Raw genomic sequence first — 14,252 nt, 5'->3', positions numbered from 1 at the left:
AATTATAAGTTAGTTTTATAGGAAAAACTGGCATGTTACTCTTAAGTGGAATTGGAGACTTGGATCCATGCAGGTTACTTATTGGATTTAGATTATTACATATGTAACCTCTTTAAAAGCCCAAACAAGTCAAGTAACTCCACAATAAGCATGCCACAGTCACTCAACTGGACTCACTCTAGCTTTGGTACCATTGCATATTTCTACCTAACCTTTCCTTGACAGATAAAAAATTGAGGACACTACATAGTGGTTATCTGTCTTGTCTGCAGTGCAACACTCATGCAGCATAAGAGAACAGTGATAGGTTTTTGGATAACCCTCCCTATTGAAGGGATGTTGGCTGTACTGGTTAAGTTAAAGCAATAGCACTGCTTCATTCCCCGCTGTCCAGTGTTATCCACCTATTTCCTGTGTTAGACACGCAGGCTGCATCAGCAAGTGCCTCCCTATAGTTCAAGCACTGCATATAAATGAAGTCACAGCTGTAATTGCTCAGAGCTAAGAGAAAAGAGCTCTGAGGTGTAAGGAGTTAACTACATGCTACACCTGACCACAGTGCTGCATTATCTACTCTTCTCTTGAGTGTGCTTTTGGTAACTATGAACATGACTGGAGGCTGAGGAAGAATAGCTTTCCATGCGTTAAATGCCCGAAGAATGGTGGTAGATTGTGCTCTCTTTTATCTTTTCTACTAGCTTGTTTTGTGAATTTGAGTGAGTTAACATCTCTAAAGGTTTTCACCTAGAGTGGGATAATGCCTGCCTTACAGGTATGCGTCAGAGCCCTTTTCCTAGTAAATATGCTGTAGTCCACAGATAAAAGAAGTCTTAGAAGTGCAAAACCTCTGAAGCTGCACAGCATGCGTATAAAAATCCCCATTAAACAGCTGTTTGGCAATGTCTAATGCAATTTCCAGTTAATGAGGGATGTTTTAAACTGTTTTTTATAGTCTTCTTTATTTCATAAAGGGCAGCCAAGTATGTATCCTGTTACATTTGATGGGATCCTAGTTGTTCCTGTTCCTAAGTGGGACCTCAAATTACTCTTGTTCAAGTGATGCACAGCACCTAAGAGAATTCCTGCCTGAAAGCTCAAACAAGAGCCAAGAATGTTTGGGGTGTTTTTGTGTCTGTGTTGGCTTGGGAACTGCAGAGGAGAAACTCTTCCAGTCTCGTTCCTGCAGTCTGGTAAAACTTGGAGTAAGATACACTAGGGGGTCTGGTTTATCCTCACTTCAAATTTGAGAGTGGGAATGTTCTCAATAGGAAAAACTGCTCCTCCATATAATCACAAAAGCATTTCATGCTTTCTAATAAATCTGAACTTGATAAAGATGCTGATGTAAGTAAGCACAGTCCTTTGTAATTCAGAGAGAAAATGAAGATTTTTGTGCAGACAGGCTAGAAACATATGTTGGGGGGTGAAGGCCAGGGTCTGTGAGAGAACTGGAGGATTAGTATCTACTGAAGCCACTGGTGTTGGGAAAGGGAGACAGGCTTGAGGGTGCAAAGAATGAGGAAGGGAGCGTATCTGGTGCATAAGGCTTTGATTGCCTGCAGGCAGTCCCACCCTGGTGCCTTGAGACTGGTTTGCAGCCTCTGAAATAGCAGTGCTTTGGAATGGAAGTGTAGATGTGTCTGTCCCTCCCTGTTTCTTCCAGAGGATGTTACTGGGAACACCATTTCCACTGCATGAGTGTACAGCAATGCTTGTTCACTCAGAGGCACTGGTTAGTCAAGGGACAGGCTGACACTGTAGAACTTGCCCTTCCCCTCCACACCACAGAGCCCCAGTGCAAGGAGTAGGCTTGCTGAGTGGCAAGAGATGACTTGGCTGTCTTGTATGGATGATGCAGCTTGTAGGCTACCAGTTGATGAGTCCTGACAAGTTATTATGCCTGAGATGGCAGTAGTCTCTCACTGTTTCCTGTAATCCTCAGTTGTTTTGGGCTACCTATTTATAGACATTGTGTCTGAAACAGAATTCATGCTAACTGATGTATTGATTTGCTGCAGAAGGACATGCTTGCTTTGTAAGAATTCCTGCAGAGGGGAAGAAGTTCAGAGCTAGAAGAACGATACTATCTGTGAGCTGCCTTGGCACTTGATGTGCTGTCTTCACTGCTTCTAAAACATCTCAGAAGGAAACAGGCTTATTTTTGGCCTTGTTTCCTCTTCATTGTAAAGCGCAAGAGGCTAAATCTTAAAAGATTGTGGACAAGGGCCTTGGACTGAGGCTCAAGCAGATATAGATCACTGCTGATAAACCATATTTGGGTTGGCTAGAGATGAGTTGTTAAAAAAACCTTTGCAGTGGGCATTGTTTGGAAAACCTCGTACAGTCCTTGTAAAGATCTTCGCAGTTGAATTCTGTGACTCTCTTACTGGGCTTTAATTTGACCCTTTTCTTTTCCATTTTGCCTGCTGTCCTTTAAAGTTCTGTCAGTATCTTTCCTGATGTTCAGTTTCTTTTTGCTGCAAGTTTTCTTGGCAGGTATGATACTTCTTCCTTAAATGCAGAGCTGAAGCTCCTTGCTGATGTAGGCTTGGGTACCAGGCTGGTGCCACGTATTACCACCATGTAAAACAGTTCTTAAGACAGTAAAAAGTTACAGGATTTCTCTGGTGTTTCTGGTTTATTAACAGTCTAATTTCAGTAAGAATAATGACTTAACCTTTCTCAGGCAACATTTCTCCACCCTTCTTGAGAAGATCTTAAGCTTATTAAGCTGAAGAGGTCAGTGGACTTGAGAATCCCAGTTTCCTGTGGTTAGGACACAGATACTCTTCCGGCGCTTGAACCTAGTGCAGACAGTTTAGCAGGTGGGAGGAGTTCTAGAGGTTAGCGAATGGTTCTGCTAATGATGAACATAAGAATAAGTTCTCTCACAAAGAAGCTGTTGAAAAAACCTCAAGCCGATTCCTTTATTAAAAAGGCACACAGCAACAAGAACTGTAGGGAATTGTCCCATGCAACTACCTACTGTCTTCTGACTGCCAGTTTAGCTCTTTGATATCTGACTCTACAAAAATGAAAGTAACTTCTGCATTTGGATAAACACCCTTTGCATATGTGGACATTGCATAAGGGTAATAGAAATATGTAGCTGAGAAGTCAGAACACCTGTGAAGAAAGTTATTGCAGGAGTTTATCAACTGCTTATTAGGTACCTCAAAACAGACCTTTAGTGATATTTCTGCAGTGCAAGTGTGGTATATATTTGTGAGGGACAGTTTGCTGTGGCTCTAGCATCCTGTGTTCCAGTTAGTGAAACCAGACTGTGAATGCAGAAAGCAGCATGTTCAGGATTGTGGTGCTGCTGCTTTTGATGGGCTGGTGCTGATCAAAGAGGGGAGGAGTATCTGGTTTTTGGTGCTCATGGGGAGAAGAATGACTGGCGTGAGCCTGAAAGGGGTAAATTTTATCAGAAAATACTGTTATGCTGGGGAAATGATTTTAAGTAGAAAATGGAGTGAGATGCCCAGGGACAAGGTGACAAGTCTTAAGTCAACAAGCTAGCTAGAGTGAACCTGCCAGGCAGGTCCCTAATTATGCATTGCCTGCATTAATCCGTTATGGCACAAGTCCATTCAGGTAGCTGTTGCTATGGATGTTGACTCCCTGTTTTGAGAAATCCTGGCTAAGTACTGAGAAGAAGATGAGCAGTTCCAGTATCTAGTTATGAATCTATCACGTGGCACCACCCTGAGGGGTAGTGCTACTCCAAACCAGTAAAAATCTTTCTGTCTGGACTATGTACTACTAGGGGGAAGAATTTTGTCTGAAAATGTTTGTCATGGTCTGCCTCTGCTGCTAAAGATGACTTATGCTTAAGTAGAAAAAAGATGGGGAAAGAATAGGATTAACTAGTAAGAGTGACTTGATGGGGTTGGTTTTTGTATGTACTTACTATGTACCTAATATATTTGACAAGAATTCAGGTTAATTGCTACCCATTTAACAATATGGTCTAGGCTGTAAAATTTTGCATAGGCTAGGTGATTTGTGCATCTTCCTGTAAGAGCAATCTCCTGGTTTTGAGCTAAAAAGGAGTCTTTTGGATCTTCTTCCTTGCAGAATGCTGTTTTGGAGAAAGTACACTATTTCTGCCTCTTTGTGATAACATAAATGCTGGACAAGAGCTCTTTTCTATATAGAAATATTAAAATCAGGGCTGCTGCCATTTTACAGAATCATCAGGTCCTTAAACTTTCCTGGGGAAGCAACAGTAATCATCTTTGAACAAAAATCTCATCTCTAAATTCACATTACATTGAGTTTCTGTTAGGATGCTATTTTCATTCCTTGGTTTGTTCTCTTTCCTGTTCAAGCTAAGCCTCTTTTTATTAGTACTTAGTCACCTGAAGCATAACACACCTTCCGAGCATGCCAGTTCAGAGAACTGACTTAAAGAAAAATGTTTGGGCAAGTGTTATTATCACAAGGTGACCTGTGTGTTTCGAAGAGACCAGGCACTCCAGCTTTGCTTTCTGCTCTTTAGCAATTCATTCAGTAACAGGCTTTTAAGGATTCATACTTATATTCTGGCACTTCTGAAAAAGCTTCTTTCTATGCTCAAGGATATATGCACATCCTGCTTCAGGCTTTCTCATGAAAGTTAAATCATAGAAGTAGTCCATTTGTGGACTGCAAGCCTGGGGGTTGTCTAATTTAGAGGACTTTAAGTGATTCCATTTTAAGAAGAATTCTTAGATGAGGATCCCTTTCTGATGCAGTCCTCACACTCTAATGCAATCTACTTCTGGGTATGAGCATGGAGAATGGTGAAATAAGCAAGGTATATAAATCTGTATTGTAGCCAAAAGCTGCTGTCAACCTCTTTGTGTTCAGACTTCAGACTTCTTTCCCTTAAACCTTGCTCACAGGTGTTCAGAATCTGGCTCTGGTTTTACCTCCTAAAGTGTCCCCTCCTTTTTACCTAGGGATTAATGTTGACTAAATTTTCTTGCAAGCTCTTTTCTAAGAAGTTTGTGTTGGGCTCCGCTTACTAGCGAAGGGAATTCCAGTGAGGGAGGGAGAGGGAAGAAGGAAGCTCCTTGGCAGAGCCTTCACAGACAGACTTGGGAATTGCAATAAGTCGTAGTCCTGTGTGAACCCTAATGTACTTGTGCTCTTAGCAGGCTCTGGTGACACAGGATGAAGCTAGCTGAATCCAGAGTGTGGAATCTCTGCAGGACAGCTTAATACTGTTTTCAGATGGTTTCTATTTTCTTAAGGATAATTCGAGTTTGCATTTTTTTCACGTTCTATTCCATTCTGCTTTTATTTTGGGTAATGCTAATGCTTTCTTGACACTGTGTTGATATCCAGGTGTAACTGTAGTGGGGTGCTTGTAAAAATCTTTGCAAGAAACTAAGCTACTGATTCACTGCCCAGCAACTCTGTGTCATCCAGGGGCTCGTTAGTAATCAATTACTAGGCTACACTTAGCTTTCTCTGTCGCTGAAAACTAATAGGAATAAAATCTCAGATTTCAGGATGTAAAATTTGTCATCTGACTTGATTGATCAAAAACACACCAACATTGAACTGCCTTATTTCTCTAGAGTCAGAAGTCCTGGGAAAACAAAAGAATATGGTGGTACTTGAGCTGTAACCAGTAACAGAGGATTGGGGATCGAAATAGTATCCAGTGACAGAGCTGAATTGCTGAGGTAATTAGGGTTTTTGAGGGACTGGTTAATAACTTCCTCCGTCTGCCTGAATTCTAAATGAGAGGCTGGCTGATGAAATTGCTTGGGTTTGTAACTGTAAGTGGGAAGAGAGAAAAGGCCTAGGAAGCTGCAAAGGTTCAGAATGGATGTGGCAGACCTGGAACACTGATGAGGGATAGAAGTGAACTGGCAGCCTGGCATGTGAAGATGATGATGGTGCCTGGTGCAGGAGCTGGTAACAATATCTGTATATGTAAGATGTAATTGCTGGGGGGAAAATGTCTTTCCAGAGTCAGGTACAGAGTGGTCTTTCTGTGTGTGAGAACTGGCAGACTTCAGCTGGGAGGAACAGAGATGACTCTTCTTGACTTTAATGGTTTCCTCAAACGTTTCAGTGTTTTCCAGTTAGGCACTGAGAGCAGATGAAATCTATAATACCTGTCTGAATCTTAAGAGAATTGGAATTAAAAAGGAGCAAGGACAAAGTGCGAGCATGTATGAGTGAGAAATGGGGAGCGTCTGGTTACAAGGAGACTTGACTGGAGAAATGTGTGGAGCAAACAGTCATGGCAAAATCAGGATTGACAAGGATAAGAACTTGGTTCAGTCTGGAATCTTTACTGGGGCCTACATCTTCAAGGTACTTGAAATCTTGCAGCAAGGCCAGACACAGGACCATTTCTCATGCACCTATTAAACCAATTTTAATGAAACTGTCACTCCAAGTTCTTAAACCATATTTTTTCTTAGGTCACAGTTGACCTAAACTGACTTAGTATCTGCCTGGAGCCCTATCAAACAACATGAAATAATTTTTTCTTAACTCTTCTCTTCCTATTTGTGCAGCTGGGTTTCCATAAATTTCTTAAACTTGTTTACCTCTCCAATTATCTCTTGCCTCCTGGTATAGACCAAAAAAGCTTGTAAGAAGTGGAATGATACCTGATTCAGCATGTCAAGATTTTTTTTTGGGTAAAACTAGGATTTAGCAATGTTTGCTAAGACAGCTAGTGCCTGGGATAACTCTCTAGCTTGAAGAGGTTCCCAAACTCAGGGGACAGGAGAAGAGAGAGGCCCTCTGCACCAAAACAGGCTCCTCCTCAGCCAGAAGCCTGCTGAGAACAGTCTTGCTAATATTTATACAGTTCTGAGCTGCTTTTTGGGGTGTGCATCACCACAATCTAGGCCTTCATTATTGCCATCTATCTACCTATTTTTAAACAAACCTCAACTGAGATGTGCAGCACTTACAGCTTATAGTAGCTAGAGCTCTCCTGAGGCTTACATTTGAGCAGGGTGAGGGAGTGTAATTTGTTGTTGTTGTCTTGTTTGGATGAAGAAAAATACATGGTGTAATTCTTGCATGGGTGGCTGCAGGTGAATGGGGAGAAGTGATTACTAATACTTCATCTCCCTTGTTTTCTGCCAATGCCTGCCTGCTGTCCCCTCAAGCAGTGTAGTATCACGTGAGCAGTAAGCAGCCTACCCTTCATTCAGTGATAAAGCAAGTCCTGCTTCTTCTGATCCTTTCTGCTGGTGTCACTTCTTCCTGGGATCATGTTTTATTGGCCACAGTCCAGGCTGCTGTAAAGGTGGGCAATATCCTCCAGTGAGAAGAGCAACGTCAATTATTTGGGTCAGAAACACAAATTTCTTCAGATGAGATTGGCCCAGTAGCCTCTTAAGATATAGAATGCATGAAGAAAGAAGGAAAACTGCTTAACCCTTTACAGAAGCTCACTGTAGTCTGCAGATGTGGTGATGGTGTGAGTACTACTTACTGTTCATAGTCTGAAGCAGTCACAAAGCTGTATGTGGAAGCTGGTATCATGGCCTGCTTTAAGTCTGTCAGCTAAAAATGTCAGTTTGGTCTTTGTCCACTCTGAGAAGTCTGACCAGTAAGCCTGAGTATGTGTTTGTACTGAGGCCAGGTCTTAGACCAAACAGAAAGAGACCCAGAAAATCTGAGGAATCCAGATAAAACCTCAGATGTTTTCCCATAGCTTTTTCAATAACATGCCCTGAAAAGGAAGATGAGAGACTGCAATAATCTTGCCAATTATCTGTGTCAAAGATTTATTGTGCAGAGGTCTCATATTTGCTTATATTAAGACTGATATCCTGCTCCCTTCAGGGAGGCAGACAGCAAAAATAGACTGATATGTATATTAGAAATTTTTTTAGCTTCCACTAGAGAGACACACAAATTGCAGCACAAAGTTGGCTGAGCACTACGAGAACCCCAGTGAAGTGCAATTGGAGGAAACTTAACCTGGTGAGTGCTGTGTGAATTTGGACTAGAGATGGCTACTTGTATGGAATGCCACCAGTCCTAGACAGAACAACTCATGTATGAAAATACCAAAAAAGATACCTAAGAGAACCAAATATACCCAAGCCCACTGGCTTGGATAGCTTTTAACTGCAAGGAGCTTGGTGACAATGAAAATTAACTTCACTGTGTTTAAGGTGAAATACTGTAGAACTGGAAATACTCAAAACTTATTTCCCCAGAAAATAAGGACTGCATGTCTGCTTCTAGCAATAAGGAAGCAGCATGAGTATTCTGCAGCTCCTCACTGAAAGTGTGGAAAATAGTTGTGTAGCTAGAATCACCCCTTCTGCAACTTGAAAGTAAACACACTAAAATAAACAGTTCTATAGTACAAAATGTTGTGAAAAAGCTGTCAACCTGAGGGCAAACAGCCTGTATGAAGATCAGTCACTAACACCTTTCTGCATGGGTGTGAGGGTTAAATGTATGTATAATACTGTGAGGAGGAAGGGAAGTGCTTTGGTGGGAAAGGGATTTTGTATCTTACTGGGGAAATTCATATCAACAGTCTAGGGCAGCATCAAAATTCCTGTAAATACTACTTCTTTTCAAGGCACTGCTGTCCTTGCTTCCCATTCTACCTAATTAGACTGCAGACCTCATAGCAGCAACCTGACAGCTTGGAGATGCTTCCCCTTGCTACAGGAAAGACACTGAAGGGCTGAAGTGTGTCCAGAGAAGGGCAATGAAGCTGGGTCTTGAGCACAAGTCTGAGGGGCAGCTTAGGGAACTGGGGGTGTTTAGTCTGGAGAAAAGGAGGCTTGGGGTGACCTTACTGCTCTCTACAACTGCCTGAAAGGAGGTTGTAGCCAGGTGGGGGTCAGTCTCTTTCAGGTAACAAGTGACAGCACAAAAGGAAATGGCCTAAAGTTGCACCAGGGGAGGTTTAGATTGAATATTAGAAAAAAATTTTTCACTGAAATTGTTGCCAAGTATTGGAACAGGCTGCCCAGGAAAGTGGTGGAGTCATCATCCCTGGAGGCATTTAAAAGATGTGTAGATATGGTATTTAGGGACATAGTTTAGTGGTGAACTTAACAGTGCTGGGTTAATGGTTGGACTTGATTATAGAGGTCTTTTCCAAACTAAATGATTCTGTTCTATGATTCCTTGTAGATCTCAGCAGGAGAGGTTCTGCTGGGAACATCATACAAACCACATCTGTCATTTCAGTATGGAAAATATGCCTGACCCGTGTAAACAGATTTTCATGCTAAAGCAGGTTTTTATGCTAGTATGTAGTAATATTGCTGGGTAGTTCAGCAGTAGTGATAAAATGCAACATCTTACTCCCAGGCTATTGGAAGGTATGTGAACTGTACTTGAACAGTCTGGAAAACTTTGCACACTAACAACTTATTGGTTTGAAGTGGTGTTGCCTAGTTTGGCTCTTCAGTGAATGGCAGTGCTGTAGAGATGCTTGACCTGTTTTTCTTTCCTCTCCAAGTTCAGTAGTCAGCACCTAGGTTACTGCTGTAATTTTTAAGAAAGGCACAAGTAATTACTGTAAACAAATCTTGTCTGCAGAAATCAGAAAGTGTATTTGCTCTTCTGAATGTTGTCTGTCACTGACAGCAGATGATGGCTTTAGAGCTAACCATGGTGCCGCTAACAAGGGTCCTTCCTTCTTGCCTCACACAAGTATTTTATCTTAGAAGTGTTTCTCTGTAGCGCTTCCAGCTCCTGGAGCAACCAGTTCATACATCTTGTCTGTTACGGAAAGGTTTTTATCATATATTTAGACTGTCATATTAATGGACTGTTTTTTTGAGGCAGGAGCGGAGAGCAGAGTTAGTTTCATACCAGCAGAACTGAAGATCCTATCCTGAAGCTTTTGTGCACAGCAGCTTCTTCAATTTGTGATCCAGAAAGATTTTGGTAGTGGGAAAAACCCTGCTACTTCCTGTGCTGTCCCAAAAGGCTATAACTCTCCAGCACTTTCTTCACACACAGGATGGTTACCCCTACAAAACTGAAGGAAGCATTTAGTTTAAATGTAACTAGAAAGATGAGAATTACTGTTAAACACTGTAAAATACAATGCAAACAGAACTACAGAATGAAGTAATGAAACAATGAATCTTTCCCTTGGGGAGTTGGGAGGAAAAGTTTATTTCTTCTCTTTTGACAGGAGTTTCATTTCTGTTTTGTACTTCTTTCCTGATTCTTTCCCTCTCAGTCTAAATTCCTGGCTGGCACATTTTTTTTTTTCTTGGCTAGCAGGATTGGGTTATTTATTTTGAATTTAAAACTTGCCTTGCATTTAATGTGTCTGTTTGGGTCACTGTGGAATACACTAAGGTGGGTTTGGCACTTGAAGCAGTGGGTATTAAACCAAGCCTGGGATCCTTATGATGTCAACAGGATCCTACTGAAGGGCTATTCATAAGAGTCTCTGCTGGCCTGCTGAAGCAAGAGTTAAGATTTCTAAATGGTGTTTTTAAAAGTTATCATCTGACTTGTATAAAGCTGAGACTCTGACACTACTTGTCTGTAGATCAGATGCATGTGATTTAGTGTCAAATAACTGCACGTGTTGGTAGGTGGACATCACTACTGCAGTGATTTTTAGGGGGAGTGAATAGTACCTCATAGCAATTAACTGAATCGTTTATTTATCTATTAACTGAACAGTTAATTCTCTTCTGCTAAGGAGAATATGTCTTTATTGTTGCCTCTTAATCTATAGACTAGAACTTCAGGGATAACACATCCTCTATGATGTTAGGAAAACCCTTTAACAACAGTGGAATAATGTTAGTAATAAATGAGAGCTGCTGCTGCTTTTGCAAGCTACTCTGTATTAAATAAGAGTACATTATGTATGAACAAGGTGAAATACCAGTCTTTTCTTCAATTTTGCTGTATCTGAAACTTCAGAGGAGTAATAGAGCAATAGGGGCAACTTCCTTTATTATTCTGTATAGCTTTGAGGCCTTTGGGGGCTGCTAAGGCTATTACTCTGTATACCTGATCAGGCCAGAACCCAATGCTGAACATCTCTGGAAATGGCATGGTAGGCCTCTAGAAGGAAACATGTCAAAGTTCTGTTCCCAGACAGTGCTTCAGAAGCTTTGGCACTGAAGTGCTGATGATAATACATGTAAAGCCACATGAAATGGGGAGAAGCTCCTGATGCAGCCATCTTTGGTTAGTCATTGTCTTTGGATCGTGTAGGGGTAAGAATATAGTTAAGGAAAGTGAACCCTTGAGTGTTCTCAGTACCTTCTTTTTTAATATCTCTTCTGTGCAGTGGAATTTCAGACTTGGCATTCATTTAGTATGTGTCTCCTGATGGGGAGCCAGCCCTTGATAGGTTTTGAACTAATGAGATCAGCTATTTCTAATATCTACTTCTTGGTTCTGCTGTTGGCAGGAGTTGCACCAAACATAATGAAGGCTGGATGCCAGCTTCAATTTGAATGCCTCTTTCAGCATTTCTGAGGAATTGATTTAGGGACCAAAGCTTGTAGAGCTATTGAGCTACAATTCTCCATCCTGGAAGATCTACAGGGGCAAATAATTTGTGATGGAAGTGCCTTTGTATCGTTTTATTTCCATTGGAACTTAACCCTGAAGATGTGGCTGCCAAACTGTGTTTGTAAACTATGTTCAATCATCATGTCTTCTTACCGAGATTATCTTCTAGCAGAATAGAGCAATTCCAGAGAATAGTGATGGTCTTCATACACCTGCTTTGTTTACAGTAATAGTGTCTAATGTATACGGCAGTGACTGAAAGGCAGCAATGGTTGTGGTGTAGACTAGAAAGTGGGAAAAGGGTATCTGGCTTGAGGTAAAGTCGGCTGTATCTTGCTGGGACTACTTGCATAATGTGCCTTTTGTGCATGCCAAAGGGAATGGTACTTATGTAGGAGACTGTTCAGGAGGTTACAAAGCCATCTTTGGTGTGGCTTGATATGTGCTTTTTGCAGTGGGCAGTCTCTGGCATGGATGGGAAGTTTTGTCTTATTGGGGAGAAGGGGTTACGGGAGGAGAAAATATCATTTTTCTTGCTAGTTTGGGATGTTTAGAAAGCTTCTCAACTAACTTGGAGACTCCATTTAAAGTAGGTGCCCACTCTTCAGCAATAACACTGTGTAAATAAAAGGGCAAAGTACTCCAAGTTGTTGAGAGAAAGGCAGCATGAGGTGCTTAAGAGAAAGGGATGAGGATGAATTGATTTCAGGTGATGAAAATAAATTATAGGGGCTTTGGATTTAAAAGGAAGCTCTTTATACCTATCAGGCTATTGATGGAAAATCAGCAGAGAATTTGTACTTCATCAGATTATTCATTTAAGAATGCTTCAGCAAAACTTAGTTGTCATCAGACATGCTTGCAGTTTATGTGTAACCCCACAGCAAAGACTCGTGAAAAACTTGTATCAAGACAGTTCTAGTACTACAAGCTCTTGCAAATGGGGAAGAAGGTTTCCTAGGCTGACTGCATAGTCAGTCTTGCTAAAAGTAGTACGAGAGGGAAAATAAGCTCAAGAAAGTATTATTTCACAGCCACTTTCTGTAAGTGGCTAGACTTCCCATGCCAGTGCAGAGAACTCTACAAATCCTGGGGCTGACTTTCAGTGGTTTATACAGTGGAGGGTAAGAAAGTATGTACTTCAGCCTCCATGGTTCAAGAGAACTGGGGCTGAGAGGAAAAAGTATGTGCAGTGGTTTGAAGCATTCAGTATGCTAATGTTTGGGTAAGTGTGGGGATCAGTCTTCATGGAAATCTTGCTTGAGTTACTGTGCTTTGTTGAAGCATACACCTGGTATTACTTCAACCCTTCTGCTTTTCTGAGAGCTGCTTTTGAGAAAAACACATCTCATTACAATGGAATAGCTGACTTCTCACCTAGTGACAGCATGAAGTTGTAATCCTGCTACATTTGCTAGTGGAGATCAACAGCTTCAACTATCATTATGACAGACTGAAGTAGGGGATATAGTTACTGAGGGATTAACTTGGAGTAGGTTATGCGGCAGGATGTTTTGAGTTTGTTTTTTTTGAGTTATGCTGAATATGCACAGGACTCCTTAAACTGGAAAGACTGGATCGTATTATTAAACAATACAATTCACTGAAGACAAGATTCCACCTTATATATAAATGGAAGTTTTGCTGTTATTGTCTTGGGACAAGAAGTTCATTGCCTGTCTGTTCAAACAGTTGGATTTTCTATCTGGTTCAACATGTATAGTAGCAAAGGTAAAGAGAAAAAGTAGTCCAAGTTAAATGTACCTTCTCTTGTCAATGAGTTTGACAAATTAAATTTAATCTTAAATTTGTTCTAGGCTTACATGTTACCTTGCCTGCAGGACTACTCTGAGTAGGGGAGTGAGCTTCAACAGAAACTGAAGTAATTACTTCAAATGAATTAAATCAGTCTCTACCTTAATACTGCCAGACTTACTAGAAAGATTTAGAAGTTGTGTTAGAAACATGAGACTTAAGATGAAATTTCTGGTTTGTGTTTAAGTTTTGGTTTCCTCCTCTGCTCAGATGATTGGTGTACTGAACTTATGAGATGCTTAAACTTGTGACTTACAAAATTGAAGTTTGATTTTATGAAGGTGATACAGACATGTGGATATAAAAATTGTGTGGGAGAAGGGATTATTTTAAAATATGAAATGAACTTCTTGTCCCTGGTGTCTCTGGCATTTTCTTTCCTGCAAGTCAAATGTAGTTAAGCACTTCCATAAACCTGCATGTCAAAAGCAAAAAGATAAAATTTTAGAAGTTCGCTCCCTGACTGCAATGACTTTTTTTTTTTATGAACAACAAAACCACAAGAAAAAAACTGAGAGATCTACTCTGAGATGAAGTGCAATTCTAAGGGTTTCTCCTGAACCCTTGGTGGGCTTTTCACCCAAACCTTCGGTGGGCACTCCGAATACTCCATTAGGCAGCTTCTCTGGATCCAGTACCTCATCTTCTAAAAACAGAACACAGCTGCTGCATCATGTTTGGGGATCAGTTTGCAAAGAAAACGGAAGTATTATTTCCTAGCTAAAGTCATCTAACAGATGAAGCATAATATTTAAGTGCTGCCTTTCATTGTAGTGGCTTACACTATCCTCCTTCAACCTTTGCTTTGTATGAGGGAAGGGAAAATCTCTAGAAAAATGAGGTTTCTAGCCTTTAAGAGCAGAAAACTGTCTTGAATTCAACTCATACAAATAAATCTAGAGTTTGCCAGCTTTGCAGTGAGATCCCATAGATTAGCCTGTCTT

At 40.9% G+C, this 14,252-nt stretch overlaps 1 protein-coding gene across 12 annotated transcripts in view; it reads left to right on the top strand.

The window, feature by feature from the left end:
• SMOC1 (SPARC related modular calcium binding 1) overlaps window positions 1–14,252 on the top strand; it is a 165,112-nt gene that overhangs the window by 57,038 nt on the left and 93,822 nt on the right. The window lies entirely within an intron of this gene.

Source organism: Coloeus monedula (assembly GCF_965178545.1).
Source record: "Coloeus monedula genome assembly, chromosome: 6".
In the NCBI taxonomy this organism is placed as follows: domain Eukaryota; kingdom Metazoa; phylum Chordata; class Aves; order Passeriformes; family Corvidae; genus Coloeus; species Coloeus monedula.
This window is presented reverse-complemented; position numbering and strand designations above follow the sequence as displayed.